The sequence below is a fragment of the Rhinolophus ferrumequinum genome, chromosome 25 (assembly GCF_004115265.2).
Source record: "Rhinolophus ferrumequinum isolate MPI-CBG mRhiFer1 chromosome 25, mRhiFer1_v1.p, whole genome shotgun sequence".
Lineage (NCBI taxonomy): Eukaryota > Metazoa > Chordata > Mammalia > Chiroptera > Rhinolophidae > Rhinolophus > Rhinolophus ferrumequinum.
Window position 1 is genome coordinate 25,320,149 of NC_046308.1, and position 13,794 is coordinate 25,333,942.

Consider the following 13,794-nt stretch of genomic DNA (forward strand, 5'->3'; position numbering starts at 1 on the left):
CTTTTGAAGGGCTTGAGACAGGTGCAGAGACATCTTAAACATGTGTAGGTAACCCTTCTTTTGAAAGGCAGACAAGAGTCTCTTCATTAACTCTTTCTACTCATCAGTTTTCATATCGCTTCACCATTTAAACTAGCAAAGATGCTGCAAGCTATCTATCTCAGCTCGCTTCTAATTGGGACACGGCACCAACACTAGATATACAATTCAAACAATGAGCACATCTTACCGCTTCTTCCACTGAATAGGTGTGATCTTGTTCAAGAAAAGCGTGTAAACATAGGGCCAGATTTTGTTAGCCTCCGTTCCAGAAAGCTGGTGGAGCAGTCCTCAGCTCTTGTGTAGTTCAATGACTGGCTTTGCCACATGCTTGTACTGTATCACCCTGGCAGCAACTGCTTCAGGACTATCATCCTCCCGCTGGACTGATGGTTCACCAGGGGTGTCATCAATCTCATATGTATGTCATGTACTTACATGAGGTGGGTTGGAGTCCAGGTTATACACCCTCCCGCTAGGAGGGTGGATCCAGAGTCAGCGAAGACGATCTTTGGGCGTTTCAAATGAAATGTTCAAAGTGATCACGAGAAGCAGGTCACAGTTTCTGTCCAGAGCTTCAGCCTGAACGAATGTCCTAAGAAAACTATCTAGTACCCAGTGCTGATCCCACCTATTCTCCAGCTCCGACATCATTAATCATGTGATGATCACACCATCTGGAACCAAAAGACCTTTCTCTATGTACTGCTTTGCCACATCACCAACTTCCGCGTTGGCTTTGATGTTCCCCCGCAAGAAGTGGATGCTGGAGGCCAAAGTTCTAGGCAATCCTCTGCCACACGGTGCCCTCGCCGGAGCTGGGCAGCCCAAGAAGGATTGCACGCAGGAGTCTGGAAGCCATTGCCTTCGCAAGGAGTGGGGCGGCCAAATGGGCAACGAGGACAAGTGGGCAAGCAGCCTCAGAGAAGCCCCAGGCACTTTGTTTCTTCTGCCCTTGCCTCTGACACCCTCTGCTTGCGCGGGGACTGCCCAAGTAACCCATTTTACATCTACAAGAGGGTATATCTCTTTTTCATAATGAAAAACTAGAAGGTTTCAGTGAGCTCTTTGTCACTAAGGAGGAAGGTCAAGGGAAATCGCATAAGTACATCAAAGGATGCTACAAAGGTATTTTCAAGCAACTGCTCTCCTGCCTCCACCTCCGAGTCACCTAAACAGAGAATCAGCCCTATTGGTTATGGCTCAGATTTGAAAAAAGCAGAGTTTAGGCCAGGCTTCAAGTGTAGGGTTAATTCTCATTAACGAGGCAAGGTCTGCCACCTGGTGGTAAGAAATAAAATGCCACTTGCTTTTCTCATCTAAACCGGCCCCTCCCCCCTCCCCACCCCCACCCTCCGACTTTTTGCAAACCCGTCCTCAGGCTCTGATTTGGGGCTTGCTTGCTTGCCACCAGCCAAAGGCTTCTTCCTGATGATAATGGAACTGACACCTTGAAGAGAATTTTCCAGCAAATATCTGGAACTCAAGCATCTCAAATCACCTTTGAAATATTTTAGAACAGCTGGGAGAAGGAAAGATGAGGAGGAGGGACTGGTAGGTAAGGGTTCTCCCAAAGAAGAAATAAAGCATTCATTCATTCGTACACAGTCATTCATTGAGTCACTACTGAGTACCAGAATCTGTGCTAATCAAGTTGCAAACAGAAAAGTGTAAGACAACCCCCCTTCTCCTTTAGTGAAGAGCTGAGCAGATGACCAAATTAGGTTGGGAAGATAAATCAGGTACTTGTTTCCATTTGAAAGGCCGAGGAGAGCACAGAATCTTTAGAGTCCATTAGGGGGAGTGCTCGTCTCCAGAAAGAAAACACACTGGGCTAATTCCGGAATACGCCCACAATTCTTTAGGGATTTAGCCTATCATCCGTCACAGAGGGTGAAGATACCCCAGTACCTGGGACTTCCAATGACCTCCTCCAGTACTGCACGGACTTCCGTTCCTTTTCTTTCACCAACCCTTACTTTTCCTTTCCATCTAGACTCTTAAGTGTGGTATCAATGCTAAGTGTGGTATCATTGACAGCATCAATGCTATCATCACCTGGGAAACTTTTAGAAATGCAAATTCTCAGGCCCTGCCCCAGACCCAAGGAACCGGAAACTCTGGGAATGTTTTAACAAGCCCTCCAGGTGATTTTGATACATGCTAACATTGGAGCACCACTAGCCTACAAACCACGTGGGTATAAATGAGGGAGACGGTGGGAGTGGCAGGTAAGGAAAGGAGCAAGGGACCCTACAAGCCAATCTCGTTAACCTCCCAGAGCGTGAGAGGAAACAAAGGAACCGCTACAAAAAAAGACCACAGGCATCGCAGAGGCTTTTGCCAACTCAGCTTCGCTCTGGTGTCTGGACGTTAACCCCAAAGTCACCCTCATTCAGATTGGTTATGGAATCGAGATCTTCAGATTGGACACAGGGACTCCGCCTTCGATTCAAACTACTCTAAAGAGGGAGCCCTGCAGCCTCCGGGGCTGTGATCACCCCCCTCGTGCTCAGCTCCAATGCTCTCCACTTTCCACCAGATCCGTGGCAGTCCCGCCTCTCCTCCCTGGCAGGGTGCGTAGCGCCGTCCAGTGGTGGAGCTACCTGGAACGAACGCTAATCAACCCTCTGCTCCCTCCTCTGCTGATGGAGCGACTACCACTTACTACAGGGAAATGCTCCTTAAACGCACAGTGTTGCAGCACACATACTACCACAAAGCAGACGTTATTCCTTAATATTTTTCTGCCTTCCTTTCTTACCCTCCCTGCATCCTGTCTGTCTGTGCCTCCCTCCCTGGTATTTCTAGCACAAAATGGGTGCTTAACAAACAACGTGGAATGAATAACTGAAGCATGTTTCTGCTATCTTTCATATTTTTATCTAACTGCTGCCCAAAAAGGCCAGTTCAGAGCCAGGGGAGCAGACCTGTCAGTCTCTACTGAAGAAACCCCTCTTTTTAAGGGGAAAGCACTAAGCTAACTCAGGCGGCAGCCCGCCCTCCATCCTCCCTCCCCACATGTGGCCACACAAAGAGCGGAAGCGGGGGTGGGACCCAGGCTTTGTATTTCCAAAGTCCGAGTCACCTCGGGCCTGGAGTCCATCTAACTCAGCTGCAGACTAGAGGACGGGCCTGGGCGGGGAGCAGAGCCCTCCCCCCACCTCCCCCGGCCGGGTGACTGTCAGGCCGCATCTGCTCCAAATTTATAGCTCCTCCTCCGGCCGCCGCCGGCCTCTCCACGGCCTCTTTACCAAGTGCAGCCCCAGCTGAGACCCCTCCCGCGGGGAGGGAGAGGACACACCGTGCCGGCCCCGGGCTGGGGGCGGGAGCAGGTGTGAAGCGGGGGTCGCAGCCGCGCGCGCGGTCACCCTCCAGAGCGCCGCGGAGACCCGGCTTCACCCCCACGTGCAGACAATGGCGCGGGGGCCAGGCCGGGGCGGCTCATTACCCCGACCTGCCCGGAGCGGATGATGGAGGAGGCGGGAGCGGGGCGGGCCGGCCGCCCGAGCGCCGAGCGCACCAGGGTGAGGGGGCGCGACCGGACCCAGGACACTGGCCCCGTCTGCGGCTACGCACCCACCCCCGCCGGTCCCCTAAGGCCGGCGCGGACCTGGGCTCCCACGGCCGGGGCGGAGGAGGAGCCGGAAACAAAGAGAGGCCCGCGGGGCTGCGGAGGGACGGGGGGCGCCCGGGAGCGCGCTCCCTGCTGCTCCACTGCTGGCCTATTGTCCGACTGCGCCCCGCGCCCCGGCAGACACGTGGAAGGGTCGCTCACCGCGCAGGGAGACCCGGGTGGGGTGGGAGGACAGCACGCGGGCGCACTAAGGGACTGCACAGAAACTGCACTACGCACGCCTGCCTTCTCCACTTCATCCGCTTGCCTGGGGATAAGGCGACTTCCACTCGCTCTCCTCCCCCGCCCCAAATGCTCTGTCTCGCCAGATTGACTAGCCTCTTCTCTAACCCGAACTTTCTGGGGGGACATTCCCACCTTTATTCCATCCCCCTGCAGCGCCGGGCAGTGGATGCCTTTGTTTGAGCTCTGGGGTACTGAGGCAGAAGGTGGGAGGGAGGTCTGGACAGAAGTGCGTACCGCTGGCGTTGAGGTAAAAGAATGGGAGGGAAGAGGGGCGCAGCCAGGTTGTGACTGCTCCTAACCCCTGCGCCACGCACCCCAGTCCTGTGGTGTCTTCTGTCCTAGGATCCGTGCTGGTGATCATGGTTCCGTTTAATGTTCCTCTCAGCCTCACTGTCAGGTTCCCTGGGAGATGAGCACCTCCGGGAAAGGACCTGAAAAGGGATCAAAAAAGGTTTGGGAAAGTGAGGTCTACTAAGAAAGGGTCCCACCACTGATGGTTTGGATTCCTGGGCGATTTAGAGTTGAATGCAAGCTGACGTGTCATCAGAGCCAGAGGCCACAATCTGGCAGCCCTGTGGACCAACTCTAGGTGACAAACACATTTTGGGCCATGAAGTATTTTTTTAAAACATTCTGTTATGGATAATAATAGCATATTACGGATAGTAAACACTTGTAAAATTAGAGAATAATAGAACGAACCCCTATGTACCCATCTCCCAGCTTCAGCACTTATCCATTCAAAGGCAACCTTCATCTATTCCCCCACACTCCCCTCATGGTTTTGAAACAAATCTCAAAAATCATATTTCTTCTGTAAATATTTCAGTGTAGTCCTAAAAGGTAAGGACTTATTAACATAACAATACCACTATCACACCTAAAACGTATAATCGATGTTCAAACTTCTCCGATTGTCTCCATTATTTTTCTTTATTGTTATTGTTGTTCAAATTAGTCTCCAAATGAGTCTATAGAGTGGAATGACTCTTTTAACCCGATGGTCCCCCCTTAATCTCTTTTTTCCTTGCAATTTATTTGTTGAAGAAACTGGGTCATTTATTCTGTAGAATTTTCCACAGTCTGGATTTTGTTGAATGTATCCCCATGGTATCATTTCACATGTTCTTCTGCCCCTATATTTCCTGTAAATTGGTTGTTAGGTATAGAGGCTTGATCAATTAATGCTTGATATTTCTTTTGGCAAGAATACTTCCCAGGCAGTATTGTTTAATTGTCCCAGGAGTGGTGTCTGCTTGTCTGTTTTGTTGTTGTTGTATTAGCACCCAACAATGATTACTGCCCAGATCCATTGGTTCGTTAGAAATTGCCAAATTGTGACATTCTATTTCTGTGATTCCATCTTCATGTACTAGTTGGAATACTTCTCTAAAGAAAACTGGTTGTCAGCTGTTTATCCTGAGGTGCATTTTGAATAGCAAAGGTAGGGTAAATGCTTGATCCTTTTTCTTTCCTCATTATTTTGCAAAATAACGAGTTGGTTTCTTACCATCTTCTAAAGGTGAACAAAGATTTACAAAAAAACATCATTATGAACTCATGGATTTAAATATGTTTGATGTGTTTCACATCAAATGTGTTTTGGTTGCATGGATATTTTAAGATTAGGAGATACTGTACTAACAATCCTGAGAGCTCTGGCTTCCGCAGATGAACTGGCAATCTTGATCCCCTTCCAGCATGGCTGGAGAAGGTTGTGGTTGAAGAGGACTGGTCTCTTCAGTGAGCATTTATTCTTGCCCTGGTCTGCTCTGATCTTTCCTAGCTCCCTGAACCCTGCAGGTGTGAATTTGTAAACCAAAATCAATCTGCATTTCATCTCACAGATGAAACAACTGGTGAAGTAACTTAACCAACATGGGACTAGAAGACAATTCTCCTCATTGCCTCCCCAGGGGAGAGAACCAGTTGGACTCTGCCTCACCTTCAATTTGGGCTGAGTCAGAGACCTTGGAACACCTCAAGATTACCTTCCTCCTAGTTCCCAAAACACCCTTTGCAGAGAAAACTTGGGAATATTCCAAACTCCTCTCTCTCTCTCTCTCTCTCTCTCTCTCTCTCTCTCTCTCTCTCTCTCTCTTTCTCTCTCTCTCTCTCTCTCTCCTCCCACATCCAGTCAGTCACCCAGGCTGCTAATTAGCCTCTCTGCCTCAATTCCTGTCTCCCTCTAATTCATCCTCCTCACTTGCAAAGAGGTTTTCCAAAACAGAAGTCTAATCGTGTCACTCTCTGGCTTTAAAATCCGTCAGTAACTCCTCATTGCACTTAGGTTAGATCTAAGTCGACCTTTTTTGCCTGGCATTACAAGGCCCCCCACGACCTGGGTCTTTATCACATCTGCCTCCTTACTGCATGCTGTCCCCTTGTCAAGACCCCATCCTCCAGCCAGACTGAAGCACCCTCGGGCTCTGCACACACAGTGCTGTCTATATTTTGTCCTCTGTATTTGCTCTTTGCTTCTTTAAGCACCCACTCCTTCACCAGCTAACTCTCACTTGTAGTTGAAGTCCCACTTCAAGCTTGGATCTTCTTAGGAAAACCTTTGTTGGCATGTCCTGGCTGCATCCAATGTCCTGCTCTGCACTCCTCTAGCATCCTGTGATTTCTTTAAGAACAGCACCTTGCATGGTGGGTTTTTGTTTTTGTGTTTGCTTTTTCACGTCTGGTTCATTTTTTCACTTATCTTCCTCTTGGAAGAGGTGGGAGTTTCCTGAGGCCTGACAGGCGCTGTGTCTCTATCTCCAGCACCTAGAACCACAGCACACAGTAGGTGGTCTGTGAGGGTTTGGTTAGTAAGTGAAATTCGACCAAAGAGCTGAAGGTCAAAGAGCTGAAGGACTTTATGGACAGGAGGTAGTTTCCCCTCCCCTTGTAGGGAGGAGACTTGATGCAAGTGACAATGCCGTCCATAGTAAGCTCATTTGACAGATGCCAAATAGACGTTAGGGCTGCGTGGGGCCGATGTAGCTGCCTGGAAACTGAGTCCAGCGTCTGCTGCCCTGGCTGGGTCATGACTCAGGCCCTGCTTCCACTGGGCCATTCAAGGACTGGGGTGTGTGTGAGTGTATGTGAGTGTCTGTGTGTATGTGTCTGTGTGTGTGTGTGTATGCGTGTGTGTGTGGGGGGGGCACCCTCCTCCTCCCGCTGGGAGGATAATTAAAGCGCCAAGCTGCAGAGCTGGCCGGCAGTGTTCCCCGGGGCGTGTTTCATGGGGCTGATTAATGAGGCCGGGGAGTTAATGAAGAGAAAGCTAAACGGAGGGAGCGGGGAGCCGAGCAGCAGAGCCTCTCACGGCCCCTGGGGGGGCCTCCGAAGGCATCTCCGCCCTCTCTTTTCAGAAAGGCTGAGGGCGGCCACATGGTGCGCTAGCTCTGCATGGCCCTGGCCCAGCAGAGAAGGGCCGCTGCCTCACACTGGTCACAGTGGGAACTCGCCTCTTTTTCCTCTGTGAGCATCTAACCCGGCTAAACAGAGAACGAACATGCTCTCATCTCCTCTAAGACACAACAAAGGACCTCAGGAGACTGTCTTCTTTTCGCCTGGAGGAACGTTGGGTAGGGGACCCAGGCCACCTGCAGATTTCATTCACCACCTGAATTAAGAATCAGCTCTGTTGTTACCCTGTAACCTTAGACAAGTTACTTAGTCCTTTGAGCCTCAGTTTCTGCACCTGTCAAATGGGAACATACTCCTTATCCCACTTCAAAATGATTAACATTAACTTAGTGTGTACCAGACACTACTCAGTGTTTGGCATGTCTAATCTCATTTATTGTTCCCAACAAGTCTAGGAGGTAGGCTCTATTATTATCATCTTTATTCCACAGATAAGGGTATTGAGGCAGGGAACGTGACATAACCAGCTCTGTACCTGGGGTGACCCAGTTTCTAAGCAGTGGAGCTGGGAAGTGACCCCAGAACCTGTGTCCTTAAGCAGTAAGTCATGGTGCTAGTTTGCAAGGAGAGTGTGAGAATCTAATCATATAACACATGAAAAGGACTTTGTAAACTGTAAAATGCTAAGTAAATGTGAGAAGCCATTATTATTATTATTATTATTATTATTATTATTATTATTATATTTTTCATTTCCAGTTTTGAACCCAGGGTAGAGACAAGGCAGTGAGGGATGGAGCCCCCAAACAGAGAGAGAGAACAGGTAGTGTGAAGGCCTCTCCGACAGTCTGTGGCCTGTGTCCTAAGCTTAGTAGTGGAGCAGAGCAGGAAAGAACCTCTGCCTGAGCCACCCATACCCACCCCTCAATGCACACACCTCTGTGGCCAGTTTACAGACACACCAAATGGTCTCCATGTCCCCATGGGAATAACAGCTTCAATTTTAAAGTCTAGAGCAGGGTGCCAAGGGATGAGGCTGAGTTTGATCCCAGAACCATGTTCCAACAGGAATCTGCCATCGACCAGCTCTGTGGACCTGGTGAGTGTCCTGATGACTCTGAGCCTCATTTGGCAGTTGGGAATAACTGCCATCCCTACTTCACAGGACTGCTGTAAAAGGATAAGCATGAGCTCTGCATGTGAAAAGCATGCTGTAACTTCATGTTGTGCTTTGTATCTAGAAATAGTTGGAAGGACAGTCCTGGTCGCTTCCCTGGGGTGTGCAATGGGTTTCCAGCAATGGGCAAGAAGGCAAGGTGCCCGAGCTCCCCCAGTGAACACCTGGCCTCCCCCAGGACTCTGACTTTGGGATCTGCAACTCCTTTTTATTGATCTCCAGTCAAGAGCAATTTGAGGCCAGAAGCCAATCAGCTCAACAAAGTCTTGATGAGTTTGAAACGAGTCAGTTTCCTCTGGCTGAGCTTCTCCGGCTGAATCAGGGAAATTGAGGCTTCGTGGGCCAACTCACCAGTCTGCCCTGTATCAGCACCACCTTCCCCACCACCCAGACTCTTAAGCCCCCAGCCCTCACCAGTGTGCTTGCTGTGGAAGCCAGTCAGCACTGGCAAAAGAGGGAGCATCCATAATTTTCTCCAAAGGAGCTCATGTCTAGAGAAACCAATATTTAACATCCCCATTTACATCGAAAGCGTGATTCTGATTATGAGATGGTAATGAGGGGATTAGCCAAAGGAGAGAGCCCCCTGCCTGGCACCCCCTCCCCTTCTCCCCTCCATCACCCTGCATGTGGGCTTATTCCTAGAGGAGGTGGTATGGGGGAGGGTGCGGGCGCTCCCACTGGGAGAGCATCAGAGATGCCAGAGGAGGGCAGGGGTCCTCCGAGACACCATCAGAGAGCCCCTTATTCATATCTGGAATCAATTAGCCCCAGAAGGGGTGATGAGTGAGATCCGAGACCCGACTCGGAGAGTCCTCCCATTGTTTTCCCCTAGGCTGGGCTGAGGCCTCTGCTCTCCTAGTCTCCCCAGATAGGTCAGTTTCATATGACTTCTTTGCCTCTGAAGGAGAGGACTGAGGTTAAAAAAAAAAAAAGAAAAAAAAAAAGTCTGTTGGAAGGACCTGTTCTTGGCTGCCGGCTCCTCTGACTTTACCTCCAACCCCGTCCCCTCACCTAAATCCCCTGCCTCTCTGGAATGGCATCCCGGTCCTCCTTACCCCAGACCTGGCCTCTTAACCAGGCAGCAGATTATCTCTGGCTCTTTCTGCGGGACCAGGGATGGAGAATGGAGAGAACCCAAGGGGGTCACCCATCCTGAGGCCCATTTGTTGGTGGACAATTGAGCTCAGACGGGATAATTCGGTGTGTGATTGTGGTCACACCCCCCTTTTGTGCCCCTTTCAGAGCCAATCTCCCAGGCCCAGATGGGTTAATCCATAATGCAGACGAGCAAGTAATTGGCTGTCAGCCCAGCCCCCGGCACCCCCTCCTCTATTAGTGCCACTGCCCTAATGAAGCCCAGCTTGGAGATCCCCCTTCTCAATGAGGCGCCAGTCCCAACCCAGCCAGGCACACATGTGTCTCGGCTGCTCTGCCTGAAGCCTGGCTCCCTTTAGGGACCCCCAGCCCAGCCTCCCCGGGGTGACCCAGCTGCCAGGGCTGCAGCGGCCCTGGGGGGGGGGGGCTGTGATGGATGGGAGGGAGTCAGTTAATAGAGCCCAAAACACATGGGCCCTGTCCCCACACCGACCCTCCCCCACCCCCCACACACTTTTGCAGCTTCCTCTGACAGCAGCCCTGGCCTTTTGAAATAGCGCCATAGAATACTCCCCACTCCTACCTCCAACCTAAGCTGTACCAAAATAGGACCTAAATGGGGGCTGTGAAGCTGCTTCTTTGGACAATGGCCCAAGTCATTGCTGGCTACCCCACCCCCAACCTCTGCCAATCTAAGTGCCCTTGAAGGTTTTGGGCAGAGATGGTTCGAGGCAGTGTTAAAAGATGAGCTTGGCCCTCAGTCTCCAATGTCTCAACTAAGATTGGAACCTTACCAAGAGATTTCCTTTTCCTTAATTCTTGGACCCCATCTGTTTCTTTATCCTACTTCTCTTCCTACCCACTTCCCAACCAACTCTTAGAAGCAGAACTAGAACGAAGCCCAAAAGATGAGACATGTATCTATGGACAGGAGCCATTCTCCTTGTGGGAGCTGCCTTGTCTGGTACCAGGCTTCTCCACCAGGTTTTGAGCTCCCTGGCTCTGGAAGGATTCAGAACTCCCTGGCTCTGGAAGGAGCCAAGCCTGGATAAGATCTATTTAAAATATCATATAAGAGAGGTTTGGGGAGGATGTTTGCAAAGGGACCTACCATTCTTTGATTCCCTGCACTTACTTTCTACTCCCACTCTCTGTTCTCTCCTTCCCTCAATACAAAGAGCTTTACTGACCCTTCTTCGGAAGGAGCAAAGGAGGGATTGGTTGAAGGAGGAAAGGAAGGACTGGCCACTGCCTGGCCTTAAGCTACTCAGCCTGCTCTGGGGTGCCCATTGCGGCAGGAGCTCTGTGTCCTGAGGAGATCCCTGGAGCCATAAGCTGCCTGCCCTCCTTCCTCTGCTTAACCCTTTCAAAGCAATACTTTTATATTTTTCCAGTGTTAATTAACAATATATTTTTAAATGGGGGAAAGATGGAAAAATTGTGTATATATATATATATATATATATATATATATATATATATATCTTCACACCTAATTCAACCATTGATTATATTTTGGTTTGGTTTTTTCCCCCCCCATTTTTTATATGCCTGTAGGAAATCGTTCATCACAACCAAAGTATTTACTGACTGCCTTCTGTGTGCCAGGTACAGTGCTTATAACTTTTTTTTACCTGGATCATAACTCCAGATCCATTCCTAGCTTTCCTTCTCTTCTAATGCCAGAGCTAGTGCCCTGGAATAAGTAAACCCTGTCTTTGAGTCACTGGCATATTTGGAATTCTCACATTTAGAGATAGGGGTCTCCTGGCCTATCAAGGTTGGAATCCATCAGAGGCTCCAAAGTCACAGTGGGAGTCCCTTCATGATTAAGACCCCATGCTGGTAAGTGCAGGCTCAGGGGGTGGAGGTAAATGACCCTGAGAAAAGTCTAGCCCCATTTCTGATTAGACAGGGGAACAACACTGAGTGGTGAAATATCATTCAGAGGTTGCTTTTAGGAAATGTTGAATATTTATGAGCGATGCAATCAGGACCTCAGAGGTAAGATTTGAAACATAAACAGGCAGCAGGATGGCGGTAGGGAAGATGGAAAGAGAGAGAAACAGGAAAGGAAAGCCATGGGAAAAGGAGAGGGACACAGGAAAGGAAGGAAGGAAAGGAACCATATGTTCCCGTGACTTGTCAGAGTAGCGATTTCTCTGCATGATCCTAAAGTCTCATGGTGTCCTACTCCTTGTGTAAATGGGAGTGAGGTCACCATGAGCCTTTTCCAGGTCAGACTGCGCTTCTCTGGGGGAAACCCAGAGACATCCTGGAGTCATCTTCACTCCAAGGAATTGAGCTCCAGCCGATGTCAGTGAAATGGAGCCCCTCCTGATGTAGAAAACCAAAGATCACTGTGAGGGGGAGGGATGGACTCCAGGACAGAGGAATCCCTGTAGATACCAGAGATAAGTCGGTCTAGTGTTCTAGGTGAGTACAGATAAATCTACGAACACACACACAATCAAGCTGAGAAACACAGAGAATAAAGACTTGGTGGTGTAAGGTGAAAAACATTTCACATATGTATTTAACCCCAAAGCACTTCCTTCTGAATATATGAGTAAATCATTAGAGGCAAGGGAATATTCTCTTTAATTGAAAAATGGGACAAATTTTGTTGGATGCAGGGGATTTGAAGATCTTCCCCGGACTCTTCCTTTGTGAATTTGGTGCTCACCTACAGAGAGAGGGAGGAAGGAGGGGTGGATATCTGCTGGATGTTGAGACAGAGAAGAAGTTAGGACAGAGCGTGATAAAGAACAGAGTCCATCTCTGACTTCCCCGAAACAGAAAAAGTATAGTGCTGTAAGTCTAACGCTGTTAGGTACCAGGGACTAAGGGATTTAGGAACTAAAAACAGAATGGTAGAAAAAGTTCTGGAGGTCTTAGTGGATTACACTCAGCGATGTGATTGTAGAAGTCATTCTGTTACTAGAATTATACATAAAAGTAGAATGTTGGGGAGGACGGGACCAGGGTGAGTCTTCCTTCTGCTATCGTCAGATGCAGGTCTTTCACAGAGACATGGTACACCAAGCGTACAGGTCAGCCTCAGTTTAAATCCCCGACCCTCCATTTTCTAGCCAAGTAACTTTGGAGAAATTACTTAACCACTCCTGCGCCTAAGTCTCCTTACCTATAAAATGAGGGTAATAAGAATAGCTATTCAAAATTATTAGGAGAATTAAATGAGTAAAGCACTTAGAACAGCGCTGGCAATAGTAAGTTCACAGTGAATGGTATCTACTGTAATTTATATCTTCATTAACACTAAATGAGTACCAACTATATGCTACACATTACGTTAGGCACCAGGGGTACGAAGATGAAAAAGATATAGTTCCTGCTCTCTAAGGGGAACTTACAGCTTATGAGGAAGATCGACATGTAAGCAAATAATTAAAACATCGCATGTTAAGTTGTACAGTAGGGGAATAAACCAAGTGATCTGGGAGGACCCTACAGTCTGGGAGAGTCAGTGAAGATTCATTAATCAGGTGACTGAATTGGATTGCCAGGATGTAAGTAAGGAATCCAGCAGGTGGAGAATAGAGGGAAGAGGGCATTTCAGGAAGAGGGACTGGCCAGAGCAAAAGCATAGAAGTAGAGAGAGCACCAGACATTAATGGGGAAAAAAGCAGCATGGTGGTGGGATACAGACGGCCAGAGGATACGGAGTGAAGAGGGCAGGTAACGGAGAAGATCTTGGAAAGGCAGACGGCATCCAGACTGTGGTAAGTCTCGCGTGCCACATATGTGAGGTTTATCTTGTAGGAGTTGAGGAGCCATTATATTTTTAGGTAGGCAAGTGACATGGTCAGGTTTGAACATTAGAGACAAGCATGTAGCTCAGTGTCTGGCACTTAGCAGGTGCTTACTAAATGGGGGTTGAACAACTCCCCGAAGCAGCAGAGGATGGATCTCAGGGGGAGACTGAATGCAGGGAGATAGTTTGCAATAGTCAAAGTGAAAGGCGAGAATCTAGACTAAAGCAGTGGCAATGGAGGTGGGCAGGAGGTACAGAGCTGATGGAAAATCTCTCAGAAACTGACTGGAGTGGCATGGAGAGAGAGAGAGAGAGAGAGAGAGAGAGAGAGAGAGAGAGAGAGAGAGAGAGAGAAGTGTAGAGAGTCAGGAAAGGTTACTGGGCTGTGAGGGGGCAGTTAATCAGATGCGTTCACTAAACCAGTATTTATGGAGGGCTTGCTCTGTACCAAGTTTTCCATAAGGAACCAAGAACACTCTTGCTCCC

The 13,794-nt window shown here is 49.0% G+C and overlaps 1 pseudogene; it reads right to left on the bottom strand.

The window, feature by feature from the left end:
- Window positions 1-225: 225 nt before the first annotated feature.
- LOC117017345 (adenylate kinase 4, mitochondrial-like) lies at window positions 226-901 on the bottom strand (annotated as a pseudogene).
- Window positions 902-13,794: the final 12,893 nt, after the last annotated feature.